The 22,242-nt window shown below is 40.4% G+C and overlaps 1 long non-coding RNA gene across 1 annotated transcript in view; it reads left to right on the forward strand.

The window, feature by feature from the left end:
- LOC138852833 (uncharacterized) overlaps positions 1-22,242 on the forward strand; it is a 137,760-nt gene that overhangs the window by 39,693 nt on the left and 75,825 nt on the right. The window contains exon 2 of the long non-coding RNA XR_011392113.1: positions 21,784-21,900. This is a non-coding gene — a long non-coding RNA (uncharacterized lncRNA). The remainder of the gene's footprint in view (positions 1-21,783; positions 21,901-22,242) is intronic.

Here is a 22,242-nt window from a genome sequence, read left to right on the forward strand (position 1 = left end):
AGCGAGAGACAAGCAGAGAGACGGAAAGAGACAAGCAGACAGACAAAGATACCAGCTCATCAAATGTCACCCCGTATCTGCACCCTCGCTGGCACCCATCAGATGTCATCCTTTGTCTCATCTTATCACTGCCCTCCCAGATGCTTGTCACTGACACTTTTTCTTACACATTGCTTCAAGGAAACTTCTTCCGTCTTCCTCCTTCCTTCTTCTTCTTCTTCTATACTCCCGTGTATCCAAAACATTGCTGGGGCCTATAAATACTTTGTATATATTCCTAGACAATAGTAAATGGCCAAGGCAGGTATAAATGTCCACCTGTCAGTGTGTTTGTGACAATTTGAGTACAATTTCAGTACCTAATACTAGTGTCAGAACAAAGATTGGTTATGAAATGACAAGAACTACAATAAATTGTAATTATTAGAACATAAAAATTTTATAAAATATAAAAATGAGGAAAAATGGTATATCGGCAACACTTCTGCAAGCAGCAGGACTCGATGTTGCCGTCAGGTGAGCATTAACCCTTTCAGGGTCCAAGGCCCAAATCTGAAGTGGTGCCCCAGTGTCCAAGAATTTTCAAAAAAAAAAAAATTTATTTTTTCTTATGAAATGGTAGAGATTCTTTTTGTGAAGGTAATAAAACAAAAAGTACGAAATTTGATGGAAAATTGACGAAATTATGCTCTCGCGAATTTTGATGTGTCAGCAATATTTACGAATTGGCGATTTTGAGGACTTTGACTCCCATTTTAGGCCAATTACATTATTCCAGTCAATCAAATTCTTAACTATTTCACTAGTATTACTTCTATTCTATCGATTGAGCACAAGAAATCGCCAAGTCAACTGTTTCAACTACAAAATAAAGTGATCGGAAATTGTTAATTTGGTCAATTTAACACAAAGTTCAAAATATTCCAATTTCAAAATTGGGTCCAGAATAAACAATGTAGGTATTCCTGGAACTAAACTAACATTTTTTCTGTTCATTAGTTACGTTTTGAGGCTTTACAAATGAATTCCATTTTTATTTTTTATTCACATAATGAATTTTTATTCAGACCAAAAAATAGAAGATTTACTGTTATGCAATACTGTAATAATTGTATAAATATCATCACCATATTTGTGAATGTATATTAGACCCACCAGCTGGCGTGTATTAGACGTGTGAGGTCGTTTGTTTACTCTTGAATATCGGCAAAAATTTAACATTTCCGCTACTTTGAGCTCAGTTTCAAGCCATTTCCTGTGCTAAAACCAATCAAAATCATCTCTATTTCTGTAATATGTTTTCCATTCTATCAAATGAGACCAAGAAATCGCAAATACAACTATAAAAAAACATACGAAAAAACACTGCAAAGTCGGTTTTAATCGAAAAATCATGATTTCAGTTTTTTTCTCTCATTATACACAGTGTGCTGCAGGATTTGTTTTATGTGGTGCACACATACCACATAGATGTATTCTCTCATATCTAGGCCCAAATGTACCACTCACAGTTTATCAGAGTGAGCTGAGCTCATGACGTAGATCTACGGTTTGGACCCTGAACGTAAAGCCGTAGATCTACGGGATGAACCCCGAAAGGGTTAAGTGTCAACTTTGCAGGCTCATGTCTCAGTAAGTACTGACCCTAATTTTTTTATTTTAATCCTATAACACTTAGAAAAAATTTCTCTTTATTTCAGTAAAAAAAAAAAGATTTTTTCATTTTTCAAAATATTCGAGGCACTGGGCAAGAGAACGTATATATACGTTTGGACCGTTTAGGGGTTAATCGCATTCATATATTTTTATTAAAATAATCCCACCCTCTCTCCCTATAGCTTATGCCTACAGACTTTTATAGTCTTTAGAGCTACCTCCTGTTTCTGTTCTTCCTGTTTGTTACTACTCATTACACTCTTGGAAAATCCCAGTGATCACTATTGCCTTACCCCTTTCAGTTGTTGTCACATTATTGATACGAGGATCCCACAGTTAGATCTACATTTTGAGCTTGGTTCCCTCAGATAAACTATGAGCAGTAAATTTTGGCCTAGATATGAGAGAATGGCTCTGTGCACAGTATAAATAAAATATCCTGCCTCATGTGGTGCATGATGGGAAATGCAAAACTCTAACTTTGTGTTTAATTTAAAAAAAAATGAATTTGAGGTGTTTTCTAGGATGGTTTTTATGGTTTTATTGGCTGTTTCTTGGTATTTGATAGAATGGAAGATATTCTACTGAAATAGAGATGATTTTGCTTTGTTTTTGGACAGCAAGTAACTTGAAACCATAACTAATCATTCCTGGTTATATTTTATTATCTGAGAAATATGGTAATCTTTGATTTTTTGTGATGATGAATTCAAAATGGAAGGCAAGTGTAATATAAGAGAGGCCTGGGGATGTGATTAACCCTTTGAGGGTGAAAGCCGTTGATCTACGCCTTGTCCACAGGGTCCAAGCTGTAGTTCTGTGCCACGAGCTCAACTCACTCAGATAAGCTGTGAGCGGTAAATTTGGGCCTAGATATGAGTTAATGGATCTGTGTGGTAAATGTGCACCATATAAAACAAATCCTGCAGCACGCAGTGCATAATGAGAAAAAAAGGGCAACTCTTTTTTTGGATTAAAACACCAAGTTTGCAGTGTATTTGCCTATGGATTTTATAGTTCTATTCATGGTTTCTTGGCCTCATTTGATAGAATGGAAGATATATTACAGAAATAGAGATGATTTTGATTGGTTTTAGTTCTGAAAATAGCTTGAAATTGAGCTCAAAGTAGCAGAAATGTTCAATTTTAGCCGATGTTCAAGAGTAGACAAATCACATCACGCATCCAATACACGTCAACTGGTGGGTCTAATATATACTCATGAATGCGCTGATATTATTTATACAATTATTACAATATTGCATAACAGTAAATCTTCTATTTTTTTGGTGTGAATAAAAATTCTTTGTTAATAAAAAATCAAAATGGAATTCATGTGTAAAGTCTGGAAACATAACTAATAAACAGAAGAAATGTTATTTTAGTGCCAGGAATACCTGTATTGTTTATTCTGGACCCTATTTTGAAATTGGAATGTTTTGAACTTTAGGTGAAATTGACCAAATTACCAATTTCTGATCACTTTATTGGGTAGTTGAAATAGTTAACTGGGCAGTTTCTTGTGTTCATTTGATAAAAATAGAAGTAATACTAGCAAAATGGCTAAGAATTTGGTTGACTGGAATAATGTAATTGGCTTAAAATAGGAGTCAAGGTGGGCAAAATCACCAATGCGTTAATATCGCCGACAGGAAAATTCGTGATAGTGTAATTTCATCAGTTTTCCCACCAAATTTCGTACCTTTTGTTTTATTACATTCAGAAAAAGATTCTCTACCATTTCATAAGAAAAAATAATTTTTTTTTTCTTAAATTCTTGGACCCTGTGGACAAGATGTAGATCTATGGCTTGGACCCTCAAAGGGTTAATGAACAGAGAAAAATGTTCACTAAGTGCCTTGCATGTCTAGTGTTTATTTTTAGACTCTTATTTTTAAATTGGAATTTTTTTATAGGTGAATAGGTGGTTTCTTGAGCTCAATTGATAGAATGGAAGGCATACTAGTGAAATTTAGTCAAATGGTGCATTGGAATAGGTTTAAAATAGAACTCAACAAAGGTGAAATTGCCAACGAGTAAATTGCTCTCAGACTGGTAACTTTGCACCTGCGTAATTCAGTAAGTTTTCCATCAAATTTTGTAATTTTGGTGTTATTGCATTCAGAAAAAGATTCTCTGTCATTTCAAAAGAACATGGATGCTGAGAGCTATATTAATTTTGGGAGTGTGGACAGTGAAAGTGTTAGACTTTTGTTAATATGTAACATTTATGGGAATACAGTGGAACCTCGGCTTACGAGTTTAATCCGTTCCGTGACCTTGCTCGTTTCCTGATCTGCTCTTATGCTAAGTCAATTTTCCTCATTTAAATTAATTGAAATGTGATTAATCCATTCCAGTGGAATTCCTGCTCTCAGGAGGCAGGAATATGACGCTAATATCAACTCTACGGCTTATTTATCTATTACAATTCATCTAATATGACATAAACAATATAAATAACATAGAAACCTGATATATGCTCTAGAATGAATAAATTATATCATTATGTGACAAGTGGTGGCAGCCATTCCCTACCTCAGGCAGCCGCCTTGTTGTGGGTCAGCAGAGGAGACCTCCCGCCATCCCCCGACACCACCATCCCAGCTTAAGTGTTCAGTTCCACTTCTCTCCTACAAGCTAGCTATGTTTGTGAATTGTGTTTTGATCTTTTAATTACCATATCTTGTATCTGCCAAGCAATCGTGACACCCAGTAGGCATACCAGTGTTGCTGAATGACTTGCTGACTTGACTGACTGGCTTACTGACTTCTCTGACTGACTTACTGACTTTACTGACTGACTGAATGACTTGACTGACTGACTTGACTGACTGACTTACTGAATGACTTAATGTTTGACTTTTTCACTGAAGAGAACCCTGAAACAATGTCTAGAGCAGCTGATGCCTTACCATCAGTTGTATAATGTACTGCAGGGAAAAATAGAACAGAAATCCATTACAGAATTTATGTACATTCCAGTACAACCATTGACTTCAGTACCAGAACCTCTACCATCCACCTCAGCCCAGTAGGACCACAACATAACTCTCCACTCTCTTCACAATCATCCACAAACACCAACACCCACAATTTAAGGTAAGAAATACTATTATTTCTATTGCAATTATAGTCTTAAGCAGTAAAAGCAACACAATACATCACGACAATGAACTACAATTATATATCCACTTTTACTTTTGTAAGATCTGGAGGTCTAAAAAAAAGTTGTTTTAGGGGGAAGCTCGCATCCTGAATTTTTGCTCATATCCAGAAACAAAAAATTGACAGAGTGACTGCCCATATCCTGAAAAACTCGTATGGTGGAGCACTCGTAAGCTGAGGTTCCACTGTATAATCTTGGCTTGTTGTGCTTTTTTTTGTGCTTTTTGATTATTATTATTATAATCAGAGAAAGCACTAAACTGACAAGGGTCATACAGCTGTGCTTTTCAGATATCCTTGATTCTAGTATTTAATTGTGGACGTGGTTTTTCCCAAAATATATGTAGAATATTTTTTTCAGCGTTGAGGTGTGGACATCTTTAAGTTCATTTTTCACTATGGTGTTTTTTTGAGCGAGGAACTGAACTTAATATTAAGAATACAGGTGTCAGGTGCTAGATGCACTAGGTATTGTAGGTCATTTATATAATTGAGGAAAAGAAGAGGTCCCAGAATGATACCTTACCTTTGATGAGTTCTGACTTTTACTCTACTTCCAGAGCTTGGCCTTGGGCCAGGCACATCTGGTGCTTGCCTGGTCATCTAGGTTGTTTTTGCTGGTGTTCCTCTGCCCCACATATCCATAACTTGATACTTGACCAGATTCTTCTTGAAGACTTTTACACTTGTTCCAGCAGTGTGTTTGATATCTTCTGATGATGCTGTACTACGGTATTTTGCATCCTGGATGATTGTGTCCCAGTCATTGGTGTCCCTGGACATTTGTACCCATTTTTTTGCATCCCACTCATTTGCATCTCACTATATGAGATGCAAATCCCATGTTATATATGCAAAGCCTCTTATCTCAGATCAAAAAGGAACCATCTAATCTATTAGGGTAATTGTAGGCAAGGTGCCTCGTTTGCAACTGAAATACTTATAAACAAACCCCCTACGTGTCGGGTGTGATTACAAAACGCAGGATGAATATGTAAAATTATATCTTTTATGGAAATATACGTACATATATTGGAATAGAAATATTCAGGACGCAAAATTATTAAAATAAAAAAATTACGTCTAATAGTTTGTGTGTATTAAAATTAACATTTCATGTGGTAAAAAAAAATATACCGGATTAATTTTATTTATATTAGGACACATAACGATGTTCGTTAACCGGGGGTCCACTGTATACCTATATTAGGACACAAATGTTCGGGATGCAAAAAAGAAAAATGGACGCAAATGTCCAGGGATGCCAGTGACTGAGATGCAGTTGTCCAGGATGTAACTGTCCTGTCACCCTTTGGATAAGATGTTGAATAGTCTGGGGCCACAGATGTTTATACAGTGTTCCCTTATTGTGCCCCCCTGCACCCTTGCTTTTCCCTGGGTTTATTTTGCACTTCCTCCCATATCTCTCACTCCAGTATATTGTTATGGTAGTGTGCAGATTTGGGACTAGGCCCTCGAATACTTTCCAGGTACATATATATTATCGTGTATCTCTCTTCCGCTCCAGTGAGTACATATTTAGATTTTAAGGTGTTCTCAGTAATTTAACCTTTTCAGTGTCCACTCGCACAGCGCCCCAAATATTTGGAATAAAAAAAAATTAGGGTCAGTACTTACAGAGATAGAAGGCAGAGAAGTTGGCACTGGATGCTCATGTGACGGCAACATGGAGTCCTGCCACTTGCAGAAGTGTTGCCGATATACCTTTTTTTCAATTTTTCATATTATTTTATATATTTTTTATGTTCTGATAATTACAATTTATAGTAGTCCTTGTCATTTCATAACCAATCTTCGTTCTGACACTAGTATTAGGTACTGAAATTGTACTCAAATTGTCACAAAGACATTGACAGGTGGACATTTACACCTGCCTTGGCCACTGGAATATATGTCCCAGCAATGTTTTGGATATGTGGAAGTATATAATAATAAAGAGGAGGAGGAGGAGGGAGGAGGAAGGAGGAGAGAGGAGGAGGGAGGAAGGAGGAGGGAGGAGGAGGGAGGAAGGAAGGAGGGAGGAGGGAGGAAGGAGGAGGGAGGAGGAAGGAGGGAGGAAGGAGAGGAGGAGGAGGGAGGAGGAAGGAGGGAGGAGGAGAGGAGGAGAGGAGGAGAGCAAGGGAGGAGGAGGAGCAATAGGAGGAGGAGGAGGAGCAAGAGGAGGAGGAGGAGCAATAGGAGGAGGAGGGAGGAGGAGGAGGAGGGAGGAGGAGGAGGGAGGAGGAGGAGGAGGGAGGAGGAGGGGAGGAGGAGGAGGAGGGGAGGAGGAGGAGGAGGAGAAGAGGAGGAGGAGGATAATAATAATATTACATAGTAATAATAATAATATGTAATAATAATAATAATAATAATAATACGTAATAATAAGTTCCCTTGAAGCATGAAAAACAAAGTCTACCCCTGACAGTGACATGATAAGGGAAGATAACATCTGACGTTTGATGAGCATACAGGAGCGTGGGAGAGAGTGCAGCTGATAAGAAAAGATAAGATGACCATTTCCCTCACTTGTCGTAGGGGTTCTTAAAGGAGATTTGAGGGTTGAAGGTAAACACACTTGTTGGATGGTAACGCTATATTGTCAGACTGTGGTAATGGGAGATGGAGCCCAGCCTGCCTTGTCCTGCCTATGCCTACACGCCGACTGAGAGGGAGGCAGAGGTACGAACGTACACATGCACATCCCGTGACGTCACACAAACAGTCACTCGGCCTAAAAGGGATCTTCTATATAAAGCACATGGATGGTACTATGATACGCTATACAACACATATAAGGGGGATCAGCAACTGTGCTGACAGCACGGTCATGTTATGTATGTCGTCTCGACATACACTACTATACTATAGGCTGAACAGGGAGGTGGTTCTGGGCTGATTCTATACAATAACAAAGACATATATAACTTAGAACTAATGGATGGTATCATAATGGAGGTTAACATAATGAGTTTTACGTAATGGGTGTTAACGTAATCAGTTTTAACGTAATGCATTACAACTTATAAGAACAATTCATTGTACAATATGGATGGAATTGATCGATCAATCTGTATTCATGCACTCTATGGATTCTGAGGAAGAATAAATATATACAGTGGACCCCCGGTTAACGATATTTTTTCATTCCAGAAGTATGTTCAGGTGCCAGTACTGACTGAATTTGTTCCCATAAGGAATATTGTGAAGTAGATTAGTCCATTTCAGACCCCCAAACATACACGTACAAACGCACTTACATAAATACACTTACATAATTGGTCGCATTGGGAGGTGATCGTTATGCGGGGGTCCACTGTATATACAAGGTGAAATTAACAGCAAAGGCATCTGGTGCACACTCAGATCATTACTGTCAAATTCTCAGAATACGGAGGGAATGTGAACATGAAAAAAGAAAAAATTTCTGAAAAAACTGATCAGTTAATAACAAACAGTTGACAGTTTCCTTCATCTCGGGCATCTAGTTATACAGACTATGTACATTTAAACCCAATTCTGCGAGGGTGAGGTTTACATATGCAGAATGGTTATCATCTCTGAGAGGATCGAATTCCTCTGCAATGGCTAACACATGCCTTAACTGAGGGAGATCTGAACGAGTATCTACAAAAGATACTTGTGGGTTTCTCATTACTTGTCGAGTACGCAAAGAGTAACGACATTCAGGTTGATTATCTGACTGAATATTTGAGGTGGAGGGTACAGAGTCAAGAGGGTTTTCAGCATCTGTCACATTAATAAATAACAAAAAGGCACAATACCGTGACTGGAACGATACACAAATAACCCGCACATAAAAGAGAGAAGCTTACGACGACGTTTCGGTCCGACTTGGACCATTGACAAAGTCACACTAACAGAGGTGGAGCAGGACGGCTATATATAGGCAGGAAGAGGTGGAGGTAGTAGTAGTAGTAGTACAAGAAATGTATATAATACCGACAGGATGAAATGACACATGCACAACACCCGGGCATCCCCACCGTAGACGTTTCGCCATCCAGCCAGCCACTGGATGGCGAAACGTCCACAACAAAGACAACCAGACGCCGCACATGTGTCTTAATTTCATCAGTAGTTGTAGTAGAAGAAGAAGAGGTAGTAGTAGTGGTAGTGGTAGAAGTGGGAAATAAGGAAGACGAGCCAGTCAAATACAAAGGAAGGGGAGCACTGCAAGAGAGCTAGAAACCCACAGAGGGAGAGCAAGCGCACCGAGGTGCGTGAAAGGGGAAGTGGTGAAATAAAATAAATGAAGAAGGAACAGAAACACGAGACAGGAGAGAGAAAGACAACCCAGAGGAGAAAAGGAGAGAGGAAAGGAGAAGAGGAAGAAGAAAAAGAAGAAGAAGAAGAAGAAGAAGAAAAAAAAAATGAGGATTCAGGTTAAGTCATGGGTGTTCTGAAGTTTGGAGCATTTTACAATGTAGTGGGAGAGGAAGGCATCTACAGAGACGAAGCCAGGGCTAAGGTTCATACAAGGAAAGTTGTGTATTAGAGAGGATTCAACTAAACGGCGACTGTTTGAGTTGGAAGTAGGGAAGACAGTTTTAGCAGAAGACCAGTCAATAGGATGGCTATGATCTCTGACGTGACAGAAAAGAGCATTGTTAGTGTCGGCAAGCCTAACACTATTTTTGTGCTCCCTAAGTCTGTCAGAAAGAGATCGACCAGTTTCTCCGAAGTATTGAAGAGGACAGGAGGAGCAAGAAATAGAGGAGACACCAGGAACATCTGTAGAGGGAGGAGAGGTATGAACGAGATTAGTGCAAAGAGTGTTAGTCTGGCGGAAGGTAAGCTTGATGTCTAAGGGACGGAGAGAATTGTTGGGATTAGAAAGACCGGAAATGTAGGGAAGGCAGAGGATAGAAGAGTTCCCATGAGTAGAGAGTTTGGGAGAGAAGAAATTGCGTTTAGCACGTGAGAGGGCAGAGTCTATGAAATGGGAAGGGTAGCCAAGACGGGAGAACGAATTATGAAGAGTGGAAAGTTCTGCTGGAAGGAACTGAGGATCACAGATGCGGAGGGCACGGAGAAAGAGGGAGATAAGAACACTTTTCTTGACAGGGGAAGCATGATAGGAAAAGTAGTGAATGTACATGCCACTGTGCATAGGTTTACGGTAAACGGAAAAGGAAAAACCTGTATCTGAGCGGTGGACATGGACATCAAGGAAAGGAAGTAAGGAATTAGATTCCCATTCAGCTTTAAACTTAATGGAAGGGGCAAGATTGTTAAGAGCTTCAAGAAAAGGTTGGAAGAGACTGGAGTCATGAGGCCACAGAGCAAAGATGTCATCCACATAGCGGAGCCAGAGTGAAGGTTGCACATCGAGGGTAGGAAGTAGAACAGTCTCGAAGTATTCCATGTAAAGATTAGCAAGGACAGGAGAGAGAGGAGAGCCCATAGCGACACCGAAGGTTTGAGAATAATATTTCCCTTGGAAGGAAAAGGAGTTAGAGTCCACACAGAGGCGGATCAGATCAAGAAAGACATCAGTGGGGATAGGGAGATGAAGAAACCCTTCATGGGCCTTCTCTCTAAGGAAATCAAGGACATCATCAAGAGGGACATTGGTGAAGAGGGACTCAACGTCAAGATTAAGCATCTTACAGGTTGGGAGAGAGCGAACCCGTTCAATGAAGTCTTGAGAGTGACGGAGGTGGGCAGGAGAAAAAGTACCAAGAAAGGGAGTGAGGGTTTTGGCCAGCCAAGAAGCAAGAGAATAAGAGACAGAACCTCTAGAGGATATGATAGGACGAAGAGGAATATCAGGTTTATGAGTTTTGGGAAGGCCATAGAAATAGGGAAGAGAGGGACAGATGACACGAAACCGTTGAACAAGGTCAAAGTCAGGAGGACAGAGGTCGGAGAGAGTCCTTAGTTTTTTGTTGAAGGTTCTCTTGATGCGATCAAGAGGGTTGGAAACGAGAGGAGTGTAGGTGCGTGAGTCAGAGAGCAAGACATCAGCTTTACGGAGGTAATCCTTGCGATCAAGGATAACTACCGAATTACCTTTGTCAGAAGATAGTATGACAATGTTAGTGTTAGATTTAAGAGAAGAAAGGGCAAGTTGGTAACAGCGTGGAAGGTGGTGATTCTTAGAAAACAGACTAACAAGAGCAGGAAGGAGAGCACCACGAAAAGTGGACAAGTCAGGAAGATTACGGAAGCGAGATTGACGAAAGGAATCAAAAGAGCTAATTAGGGAAATACCAGCGCGAGGAGTAGGCGAAGTGGCAAAGGAAAGACCAAAACCAAGAAGTTCAAGCTCATATTGAGAGAGTGAGACAGAAGACAGATTAGTAACACAGTCAGTGAGGGAGAATTTAGACCAAGGGCTAGCTGAGATGAGACGTTGAAGTATATTTTGTAGTTTGGAAGAATGAATTTGTGCATTCAGGCGAGCAGTGTCAAAGGCAATGGTAGAGAGAAGGTTACAGAGATCCTGTGGTAGAGCCGCAAAGAGAGCACGTTGACGTTGACGGAGAGTAAAGAAGGCATCTTCAACCTGCGATTTAGTAGAAAGAATGAGCTGTTGAAGTAGGAGACGGGCATGATCAGGAAAGGGAGTGCCCAGTGGGTTGGTTTTCAGGAAGTGGGAGAAGGAAGGTGGCAGAACTTGTTCAGCAAGACAGTCACGTAGGAAGCGAAGCTGATTCTTACGACGCCGGGTAGCAATAAGAGCAGCCTCATAAGATCGAAAGAGGGGCTTAAAAGAGGGAAGAACATTAAAAAAGTTGGAGAGAATATGACGCTTAACTGCGGGGTCCATAAATAAATAACAAAAAGGCACAATACCGTGACTGGAACGATACACAAATAACCCGCACATAAAAGAGAGAAGCTTACGACGACGTTTCGGTCCGACTTGGACCATTGACAAAGTCACACTAACAGAGGTGGAGCAGGACGGCTATATATAGGCAGGAAGAGGTGGAGGTAGTAGTAGTAGTACAAGAAATGTATATAATACCGACAGGATGAAATGACACATGCACAACACCCAGGCATCCCCACCGTAGACGTTTCGCCATCCAGTGGCTGGCTGGATGGCGAAACGTCTACGGTGGGGATGCCCGGGTGTTGTGCATGTGTCATTTCATCCTGTCGGTATTATATACATTTCTTGTACTACTACTACTACTACTACTACTACTACTACCTCCACCTCTTCCTGCCTATATATAGCCATCCTGCTCCACCTCTGTTAGTGTGACTTTGTCAATGGTCCAAGTCGGACCGAAACGTCGTTGTAAGCTTCTCTCTTTTATGTGCGGGTTATTTGTGTATCTGTCACATTAGTCTGGGTAGCAATATCATCAACATCGCATACTAATTTCATATGATCTAAATGCGATTCTTTATACTTACCAGTACTAATTTCTCTAACCTTATACTTATTGCCAGAGATATGTTCTACAACTCGATAAGGTCCGACAAACTTTTGATCGAGCTTAGGCATTTCAGATGTTTTGTTGAAATTTGTCAGCATTACTCTTGAACCTACTTTAACTTTTGATGGTTTAACACGGCTATTAGTTACTCTAGTAAATTCTGCTGTTGATTTATGAAGTGTTTCACGGATTCTTCTAAAAACACTTTGAGCTAAGCTGGTACGAGTTGCTACGAAATCATCAGGGTTGTAATTAGGTTTCGGAGTGGAATATAACAACTCATAGGGTAAACGCTTGTCTACACCATACAATGCATAATGTGGAGTATCACCTATGGAAGCATTGTAAGCAGAATTTATGGCACATTGGACATCTGGTATAACTTTATCCCAAGTTTCACTATTGGGGTTGATAGTGGCTCTCAGGACATCAAGTACTTTTTTATTGGTTCGTTCAGCTAACCCATTGCTGGCAGGATGATGAGGAACAATGGTGGATTTAGAGATCTTGTACAAAGTACACAAATTTTCAAGAATCTCATTACAGAATTCACCTCCATTATCTGTTACTAAGGACTTAGGGGTGGTATGCCTGCAGATAATGTGTTCTTTAAATGCTTTAGTTACTGTCTCTGCAGTCTTATCTGCAATAGGAACTAACTCACAATATCTGGTGAAATGGTCTACCATAACACACAGATGTTTGTTGCCTTGGAGGGAACATTTAAAATTGGTTAACAAGTCAAGGGCAACTCTTTCCCACGGTTCGCTAGTGGTTGGGTACACTTGGATTGGATTAGGACCATTGACATTTCCTTTATGTTGCATACAAACACTACATTTCTTAACATACTCTGAAATGTCAGTTGCCATACGTGGCCAAAAGTACTTCATTCTGGCTTGTTTCACAGAACGATCCATACCAGGGTGTGCAACACCTGGTGCATCGTGAACTAGCTGTAGAGCTACGTTCACTAGTAACTGTGGAATTACTAACTGGTAAACTCTTCTGCTTGGAGTACCCAACTCGGCTGTTCGATACAGTAATTCTTGGCTCATTACAAAGTCACTGATGGGTGCTGGTGGCTACACAGTCAGAATAAGATCTTCCTGGAGCAGGAATCGAATCACCAGAACACAAGGGATCAGCTCTTTCTTACTGGAGGAATGAACAAACTCGGTGGAGTGGATGACTCTCCCCGGTTGAAAAAATAATGCTATAACACGCAATATGAGCAAGGGAGAATGAATCTACTATCTCTCACTGCAAGCACAGGGGAAAAGAAATGAACACGGTCAACAATACTGATATTCAATCTGGGTCACACACAGTGACACGAGGTATCAACTATAAAGAAACTTCACTTACAAACGTTAACAACATGTGAAAGTTACTCGAGAAATAACTTCTTACATTGCACTGATTACTGTCAACTAGGATGGGATCACCATCTGGAACACAAGGAACAACAACAGACACTCTAGTGAGAGCACTAGCCGCAACAGAGATGTCTTTCTGCAGACGGCATGTGACATCAACAAGAGATGGCATTACTAGTTTCAAGTAATCGTTTTCTGACAAGGCATCCCCTGTGGAGAAACTACAGTGGACCCCCGCATAACGATTTTAATCCGTGCAAGAGGGGTAATTGTTATGCGAAATAATCGGTATGTGAATGAATCTTCCCCATAAGAAATAATGGAAATCAAATTAATCCGTGCAAGACACCCAAAAGTATGAAAAAAAAATTTTTTTACCACATGAAATATACATTTTCCCACACACAAAGAGAAGGATACATGCACAATAGTAGAGTAGTACATGCACAGTATATATTGTGCATGTACTAGTCTACTAAATGAAGAATAAATGACACTTACCTTTATTGAAGATGCAGCAATGACTGATGAGACACTGTCCTGGGAGTGCCTTTTCCTCCTGAGTACTGTAGGTCCTGTTTGGCATTTTCTTCCAGAACAGGCCTTATCACACTGTGTATGCCACTACGATTCTTAAATCTCTCAAACCAACCTTTGCTGGCTTTAAATTCACCAATATGAGCACTAGTTCCAGGCATTTTTCCCTGTTCACCTGGGTGTTAGTCGACTGGTGTGGGTTGCATCCTGGGAGACAAGATTAAGGACCCCAATGGAAATAAGTTAGACAGTCTTCGATGACACTGACTTTTTTGGGTTATCCTGGGTGGCAAATCCTCTGGGGTTAATTGTTTCTTGGTATTCTCAATAAGCCACACCAACAACGGTGCTACAGCAGCAGCAGCTGACGGTGGTACAGCAGCAACAGACGATGCTACAGCAGCAGCAGACGATGCTACAGCAGCAACAGACGATGTTACAGCAGCAGCAAACGATGCTACAGCAGCAGCAGCAACTGACGGTGGTACAGCAGCAACAGACGATGCTACAGCAGCAACAGACGATGTTACAGCAGCAGCAGACGATGCTACAGCAGCAGCAGCAGCTGACGGTGGTACAGCAGCAACAGACGATGCTACAGCAGCAAAAGACGATGTTACAGCAGCAGCAGACGATGCTACAGCAGCAGCAGCAGCAGCTGACAGTGGTACAGCAGCAACAGACGATGCTACAGCAGCAACAGACGATGTTACAGCAGCAGCAGACGATGCTACAGCAGCAGCAGCAGCTGACAGTGCAGCAGCAGCAGCAGCAGCTGACAGTGCAGCAGCAGCAGCAGCAGCTGACAGTGCAGCAGCAGCTGTACCACCAATAGTAGCGATGGTTGATTGGGGTTTATTATACAACCTGGCCAGCTCGGAGACACGCACTCCACTTTCATACTTATCAATGATCTTTTTCTTCATCTCTATTGTAATTCTCACCCTTATTGCTGTAGGGTTGGCACTAGAAGCTTTCTTGGGGCCCATGGTCACTTATTTTCCAGAAAAAGCACCGAAAACACTGTAATAATACGAAATATTCCGATTGTATGCTTGGATGTTACCGCGGAGGCTGGCTGGTAAACAATGCCACCGGCGGAACATGTGAGCGTGGCTCAGGCCGCACATTGGACGCGTCTCGGACGAAAATCGGTGAGCGGGTTTTTAAGCGGTATGTGAGGCAAAATTTTGGCGATTAAAGCAAGCGGTATGCGGATTAATCGCTATGTGATGCCATCGGTATGCGGGGGTCCACTGTACTACTTGAACTATCAGTCATTGTAGGGATAGGCTGTGCACTCAAGGCAGTCTGAGTGTCCCCGGACACTTGAGGCAACGGAACACTATCCTGCAAGTCTGAAGGTGTAGGTGGAACACATATGGGAGTGACAGAGTTACTAGTGCCTGACCACTCGGCTACGTTAATAAGTAATGAACGAATCTATAGGAACTTAATCTGAACTTCACATTTCGCAGCACTTTAACAGATCTCAGATGCAAACTGTGAGAACAAACACATTGCTCAAGGGCTAGGCATTGTATTTCAGTCAGTAAGGGAATATTGGTACTGTGGACTGATTCATATTGACTTTGACTGGCATGATACACTAAGTGAACATTCAAAAGTGACTGGGACATGTTCTCAGGGAACTTACTGAAGGACATAAAGCAGAAAAAAAAATAGAAAGAATGACACAATAAGCTTAAATGGGAAGAAAATGCTTAACTATTCTGCATAAGTAAATAAAAATTGACAGGTCACACTTTAAGCAAGGAAACTCACAGTCACAAAAGATAATACTCAACTGAATAAGCAACACTTTGAAAATCAAGAGAACTTGTACTCTACTCAAATCTAATTTGCTCAACTTTACTTTAAATTGAATGAATAGCACAGTGAGTTGTCTTTACTCTCAGTGCAATAGGGAAATACAACAATAAAATGATAGGTAAGACACATATGCAACAGTTAGGAATCTTTATTTCGAAACGTTTCGCCTACACAGTAGGCTTCTTCAGTCGAGTACAGAAAAGTTGATAGAAGCAGAAGATACTTGAAGACGATGTAATCAGTCCATCACCCTTAAAGTTTTGAGGTGGTCAGTCCCTCAGTCTGGAGAAGAGCATTGTTCCATAGAGGGATTGACCACCTCAAAACTTTAAGGGTGATGGACTGATTACATCGTCTTCAAGTATCTTCTGCTTCTATCAACTTTTCTGTACTCGACTGAAGAAGCCTACTGTGTAGGCGAAACGTTTCGAAATAAAGATTCCTAACTGTTGCATATGTGTCTTACCTAACAACCTGTCGGTATTTTATACCATTTTAATGTTCAATAAAATGATAAATAAATAAAAAATGTTAAAATGGACTCAATAAAGCTTGTGCAAAATAAAACAAACTGGGAACAATTCACTGAAATAAAATAAAATGGCACAGAAAGAATAAAATATTATGCACAGAACAAAGCATATGAAACTGCACTGAAATAAACTTTAGCAATATTGCAAATAACAATTGCTAATCAAGAGTATTGCACAACAATACACAAAATTTCTGTAAGAAAAATTTTACTGACAACACAATGTTTGCACAAGAATTATTGCAAAATGAGTCAATGTGCAATAATAAAAAAAAATTACACACACAAGAAAACACTGTTTACAAGAAAAGAAAAATTATTATCAAGGAATGAACTGAGTGAACACTTTAACTCTTAACTGCAACTTAAGCAACACTTAACAAGCAAAAGAACAATTTACTTTAAATGAACAACTTAAAAATTGCACTAAGAGTGAATTTGTTCAATGAAACATGAAAAATAATAGGTGCTAAAACACAGAACAAAAAAAAGCTTGAACACTTACAGTGATGCAGAACACAGCACATCAACATAAACACAATACTAGAATTTTCTTGCTATGAAACTTTGTGTGAAAAACTTTGATAATAATTAATTTTCTTGCTTGCACAAAGCAATGGCACTATTGTTTCGAGTGTATAAAAAAAAGAAGCACAACACAACAGACATGTATTAATGCACGGAAATTAACACTGAATTAAGAAGGGAAAAAAATTATTGCAAACAGTATATAATAAACACTGAGTCTAATCGAGAGTCACTGAATGTCACTAAGAAAAATCACTGGAACACAAAAGAAATGTCTCAACACTCGCAAATGTCTCTATGAAAAATATTATCTCTGTAACGCCTTGATGAAGAATGAGGTGGAAGGGTGGTGGAGGTGTTGATGTCGTCTCGTGGCTGGCTACTGTCCTCACACGATCGTAGAATTGCGCTTACATCGATGATAGACTTCACACAGGAGGCTTTCAACGGTGGTGCAAAACACACTCTAGCTCTTGACCCCCTATGTGGTCCTTAAAATATGGTGCTAGTACCCGTAGTAAGATTACCAAAACAATGGTAGAGGTTGGGTGAGTGGGTTAATGGCTGAGTGAGACGTCTGAGGCCGGGCAGTGGCAACCGCATGGTGAGTGAGTGGGCCTATGGGAAGAATGGCGTAAGCCTCACTGGGGACACCCACACTGGCGCGAAGATATTTCTAAGCCGACTGGCTTAAAAACAAACCCACAAAATACCACAACACCACAGGGATGAAAAAGAGCACTCAGAATGGCTTGGAGCTTGAATCACAAGCGATGAAAACTGCACCCACGTGGCTTGCTTGAGCACTGGGGTAAGAAACCTGGGTTAGTTGCTGGGTGGCTTGGCTTATCTTAACCCTTCACACAGAATAGCTTGATAACTTCTCACGATGAGCACAGCAGGGGTGGAAAGCTGGCTTGGCAGGCAAAAGCTGGATGGAGTAGGCTAGGCTGGACTGACTGGGTTGTTCTGACTCCCCCACCACAGACTGGTTGCTGGCTTACTTTGCAAACTCGGGTCTACCCCTCGGGAGTGATGCAAATAAGCAGATAAACACTAATACAAAGAGACTGACCAGTGAATAATGTAATGGCTGGTAGAAGCTTGAGAGAGTAGCTGGCTTGAGGTAGCTGGCTTGGCTAGGTCGGCCTACTGGCGACACGAAATGGCCGTCTTGCTGGTCGAAAGAAATCTCCATACATCGGCGTAATTATCAATTTTACGCCCACACCGCTGTCACCAATTGTAGTAAGGGGTTCTTAAAGGAGATTTGAGGGTTGAAGGTAGACACACTTGTTGGATGGTAACGCTATATTGTCAGACTGTGGTAATGGGAGATGAAGCCCAGCCTGCCTTGTCCTGCCTATGTCTACACGCCGACTGAGAGGGAGGCAGAGGTACGAACGTACACATGCGCATCCCGTGACGTCACACAAACACTCGGCCTAAAAGGGATCTTCTATATAAAGCACATGGATGGTACTATGATACGCTATACAACACATACAAGGGGGATCAGCAACTATGCTGACACGCTTTGTTTTTGCTGGTACACAAACATTTCTGTCTGTCTATTTGTCTGTCTGTCAAGCTCCCTGTCTATCTGTCTAGCTCTCTGTCTCAGAGAGAGCCACAAGACTGCACCATCACCTTTACTCACATCTTCAAGCAGAGAATAGCACTTTGTCTGGATTTTTGGGTTATCCTAGGTAATTTATACTATGTATACTTGTATTTATGTGTACCTGTGAGACAGATAGACAAAGACAGATTGAAAGAGATTAGGAGTTAAAAAAGTATTTTATCTTATGAAATGATAGAGCATGTTTTTCCAAAGATAATGAAACCAAAGGTACGAAATTTATTGCAAAACTTATGGAATTATGCTCTCGCAAAGTTAGTGGTCTCGGTGATAGTTACACATCGGTAATTTCCCCCACGTTACACTTTATTTATCATAGCTATTTCACTAGTATTCCTTCTATTCTATCAAATGAATACAAGAAACCCCCAATTTACCTATTTCAGCTATTCAGTAAAGTGATCAGAAATTGGTAATTTGGCCAATTTCACACAAAATTCAACAATTGGCAATTTGAAAATGGGGTCCAGAATAAACAATGTAGACATTCCTGGCACTAAATAAACATTTCCTCTGCTCCTTAACCCTCTCAGAGTTGGTGCCATACTAGTACTGCTTACCTGCCAGGGTTGGTGCTGTACTAGTACGCATAAATTCTAGCATCCTCAAATCAAGCAGGAAAGGGCTGGTAGTCGTGGATGTGAGAGAATGGGTCTCCATGGTCAGTGTGTGTGGTATAAAAAAAAATCGGGGACCCAGTGGTGCATTGTGGGAAAGCCATTTTATTACACCTTGTTCACCATGTCTAGTGGTAAGAAACTCCTCACTCCTTAGCTAACTGGGGCTCTTTTGTTCCCAAATGACAGTTCAAACACAGATGGAAGTGTCAGTGAAGATGAATTTCATGGTTTTGAGGAGTTTGTGACCGAAGGCAATGCCCAGGAAACCAACCTGAAGGAAGGAAGGAAGGAAGGTAGAAGAAAGGGAGGAAAGAAGGAAGAGATGAGAGGAAGGAAGGAAGAAAGGAAGAGATGAGAGGAAGGAGGGAAGGAAGGGAGGAAGGAAGGAGGGAGACCATCAACCTAGGATAACTCAAGAAATTCAGACAGTGACTCATTTCCATGTGGGTTGGTGGGGTGATGAGGAAGGGATGGGTGTTGACAGGCAGTGAGGGTGGTGAGTGGTGGTGTTATCTGTCACTGTGACACTAATTATGCCGGTGACTCAGCATATTTACAAGTCCACCCCCACACAACAACTATTAACTTTACAGAAGCTGTAGCAGTTCTGGGAAGTGTCCATTGACTTTATATGTGTATATATGTGATAGATAAATAGTAATAAACAACATTTTTATTGTTAGTTTGTGCAAACATGTTTTGTAAACAATATAATAACTGTTCCTGGGTAGTAGGTTGGTAGACAGCAACCGCCCAGGGAGGTCCTACCGTCCTGCCAAGTGAGTGTAAAACAAAAGCCTGTAATTGTTTTACGTGATGGTAGGATTGCTGGTGTCCATTTTTCTGTCCCATAAACATGCAAGGTTTCAGGTACTTCTTGCTACTTCTACTTACACTTAGGTCACACTACACATACATGTACAAGCATATATATATATATACACACACCCCTCTGGGTTTTCTTCTATTTTCTTACTAGTTCTTGTTCTTGTTTATTTCCTCTTATCTCCATGGGAAAGTGGAACAGAATTCTTCCTCCATAAGCTATGCGTGTTGTAAGAGGCGACTAAAATGCCAGGAGCAAGGGGCTAGTAACCCCTTCTCCTGTATAAATTACTAAATTTAAATAATGTCAGTGCATTCCTAAATGCATATTAGTCTGGCCAGTTGGATGCACATTGTGTACTCTGGAATATCAGCAAAAATCGAACATTTCCACTACTTTGCATTCAGTTTCAAGCTACTTTCAGTTCAGAAACTAATCAATATCAAATGAGACCAAGAAACCGAGAATATATCCTTACGAAAATACACCGCAACTGCTTTAACCCAAACATGCAGTCGCAGTTTTTTTCTTGTGCACTGTGTGCTGCAGGTTTTTTTTATATGGTGAACACTTACCGCATAGACCTATTCTCTCATATCTAGGCCCAGATTTACTGCTCACAACTTATCTGAATGAGCTGAGCTCATGGCATCATACTACGGGACCAACATTGGCTTCAAAGCTGTGATACAACGGGACCGACACCAAAAGGGTTAAATAATTTATTGGCTCTTTGTGGGCCGTAAATGATCTCTGTCTCTGTTCCAGCTATGATATTTCTCCTGCCTTGAACGGGGCCGTCAACACTGAGCAATATTTCAAATGAGGTAACATGAGTGATTTGAAAAATGTCACCATTGGCCTTACTTCCCTTGTTTTGAAAGTTCTCATTATCTACCCCATCATCTTTCTAGCTGTTTTGACCTTGGTCTTATTGTGTTCTTTAAAAAAATAGATCAGCAGACATAATTACTCCCAGGTCTTTCATGTGTTCCTTTTGTTCTAGTTTGATGATTGTCAAGTTTTGTATACAGTGTCCCTTTTTCACTTCTCTTTCTTTCCATACCTAAGCATCTGGAACTTATCACCATTGAACATCATGTCCTCCACTGTCCACTGGAAAACCTTGCTTATATCTTCCTGTGCAACATTTAGTTTTATGGGTAGCATACTGGATTAGGTGTCATTTGTGATTTCATGTCTGTTTTAGAGGTGGGATTGGAAATTGTTTACCTGTGTCCTCTGAATATAAACTAAAGCCCTGAAACTTTACTCTCTTGAAAAATATAGTGGGAGGGGGGCAAGGATATGGTTGAGGTGCACAAGATGAAGACATGTATAAATAAGGAAGTACAGTATAACTAGAGTGCTTAGGTTTTGTAACCAAGAAAGGACCTGGATCAGTGCATTTAAGTTAAATAAATTCATTGAAACTAATAACTTGGGTAGTTTTAAAGATAGTGTCGGACATATATGAATGTGAAGGTTTGTGTACAAGGACATGCTGTGCATGAGCCAGTAGGCCTACTGCTGTTAAGGCTAATTCTTATGATGTAACATTTTCTGTAAATGGTCATACATAATTTTTTCAAACTGCATATCTATTTAGTCAAATGTATATTAATGGTATTCTTTCTTTCACAGGAATATGCAAATAATCTGATAGAGTCTGGGGTTCATGGGGCACTGGTAGCCTTGGATGAAAGCTTCGATTATAATGCTCTAGCTCTGGCTCTACAAATTCCTACACAAAATACTCAGGTAGGTTTGATGTTGTCACCTTAACTATAAACACTATGCGAACTTTTTTTTTTTTTTTTTTTTTTGTTACACAGGGTTTGACAAGGTTAAGGATCCCTAGCTTTATTGACAAGCTATTTACAGGTTAAAGATTCCTAACTTTATTGGCAAGCTAAGAGCTGTTACCTACATCAGCTCATTTGAAAGCATTTTTATTGTTATGAGACATACAAGTAGGGAACAGGATGAAGTTGGAGCCATCTGTGGGCCAGCATTTTCATGTGATCAACTGACTTTATCTCATTGACATCATTATGCTGTACGAATGTGTTCCATACTCGAGTCATCCTGGGTATATATGAT

Source organism: Cherax quadricarinatus, chromosome 17 (assembly GCF_038502225.1).
Source record: "Cherax quadricarinatus isolate ZL_2023a chromosome 17, ASM3850222v1, whole genome shotgun sequence".
Lineage (NCBI taxonomy): Eukaryota > Metazoa > Arthropoda > Malacostraca > Decapoda > Parastacidae > Cherax > Cherax quadricarinatus.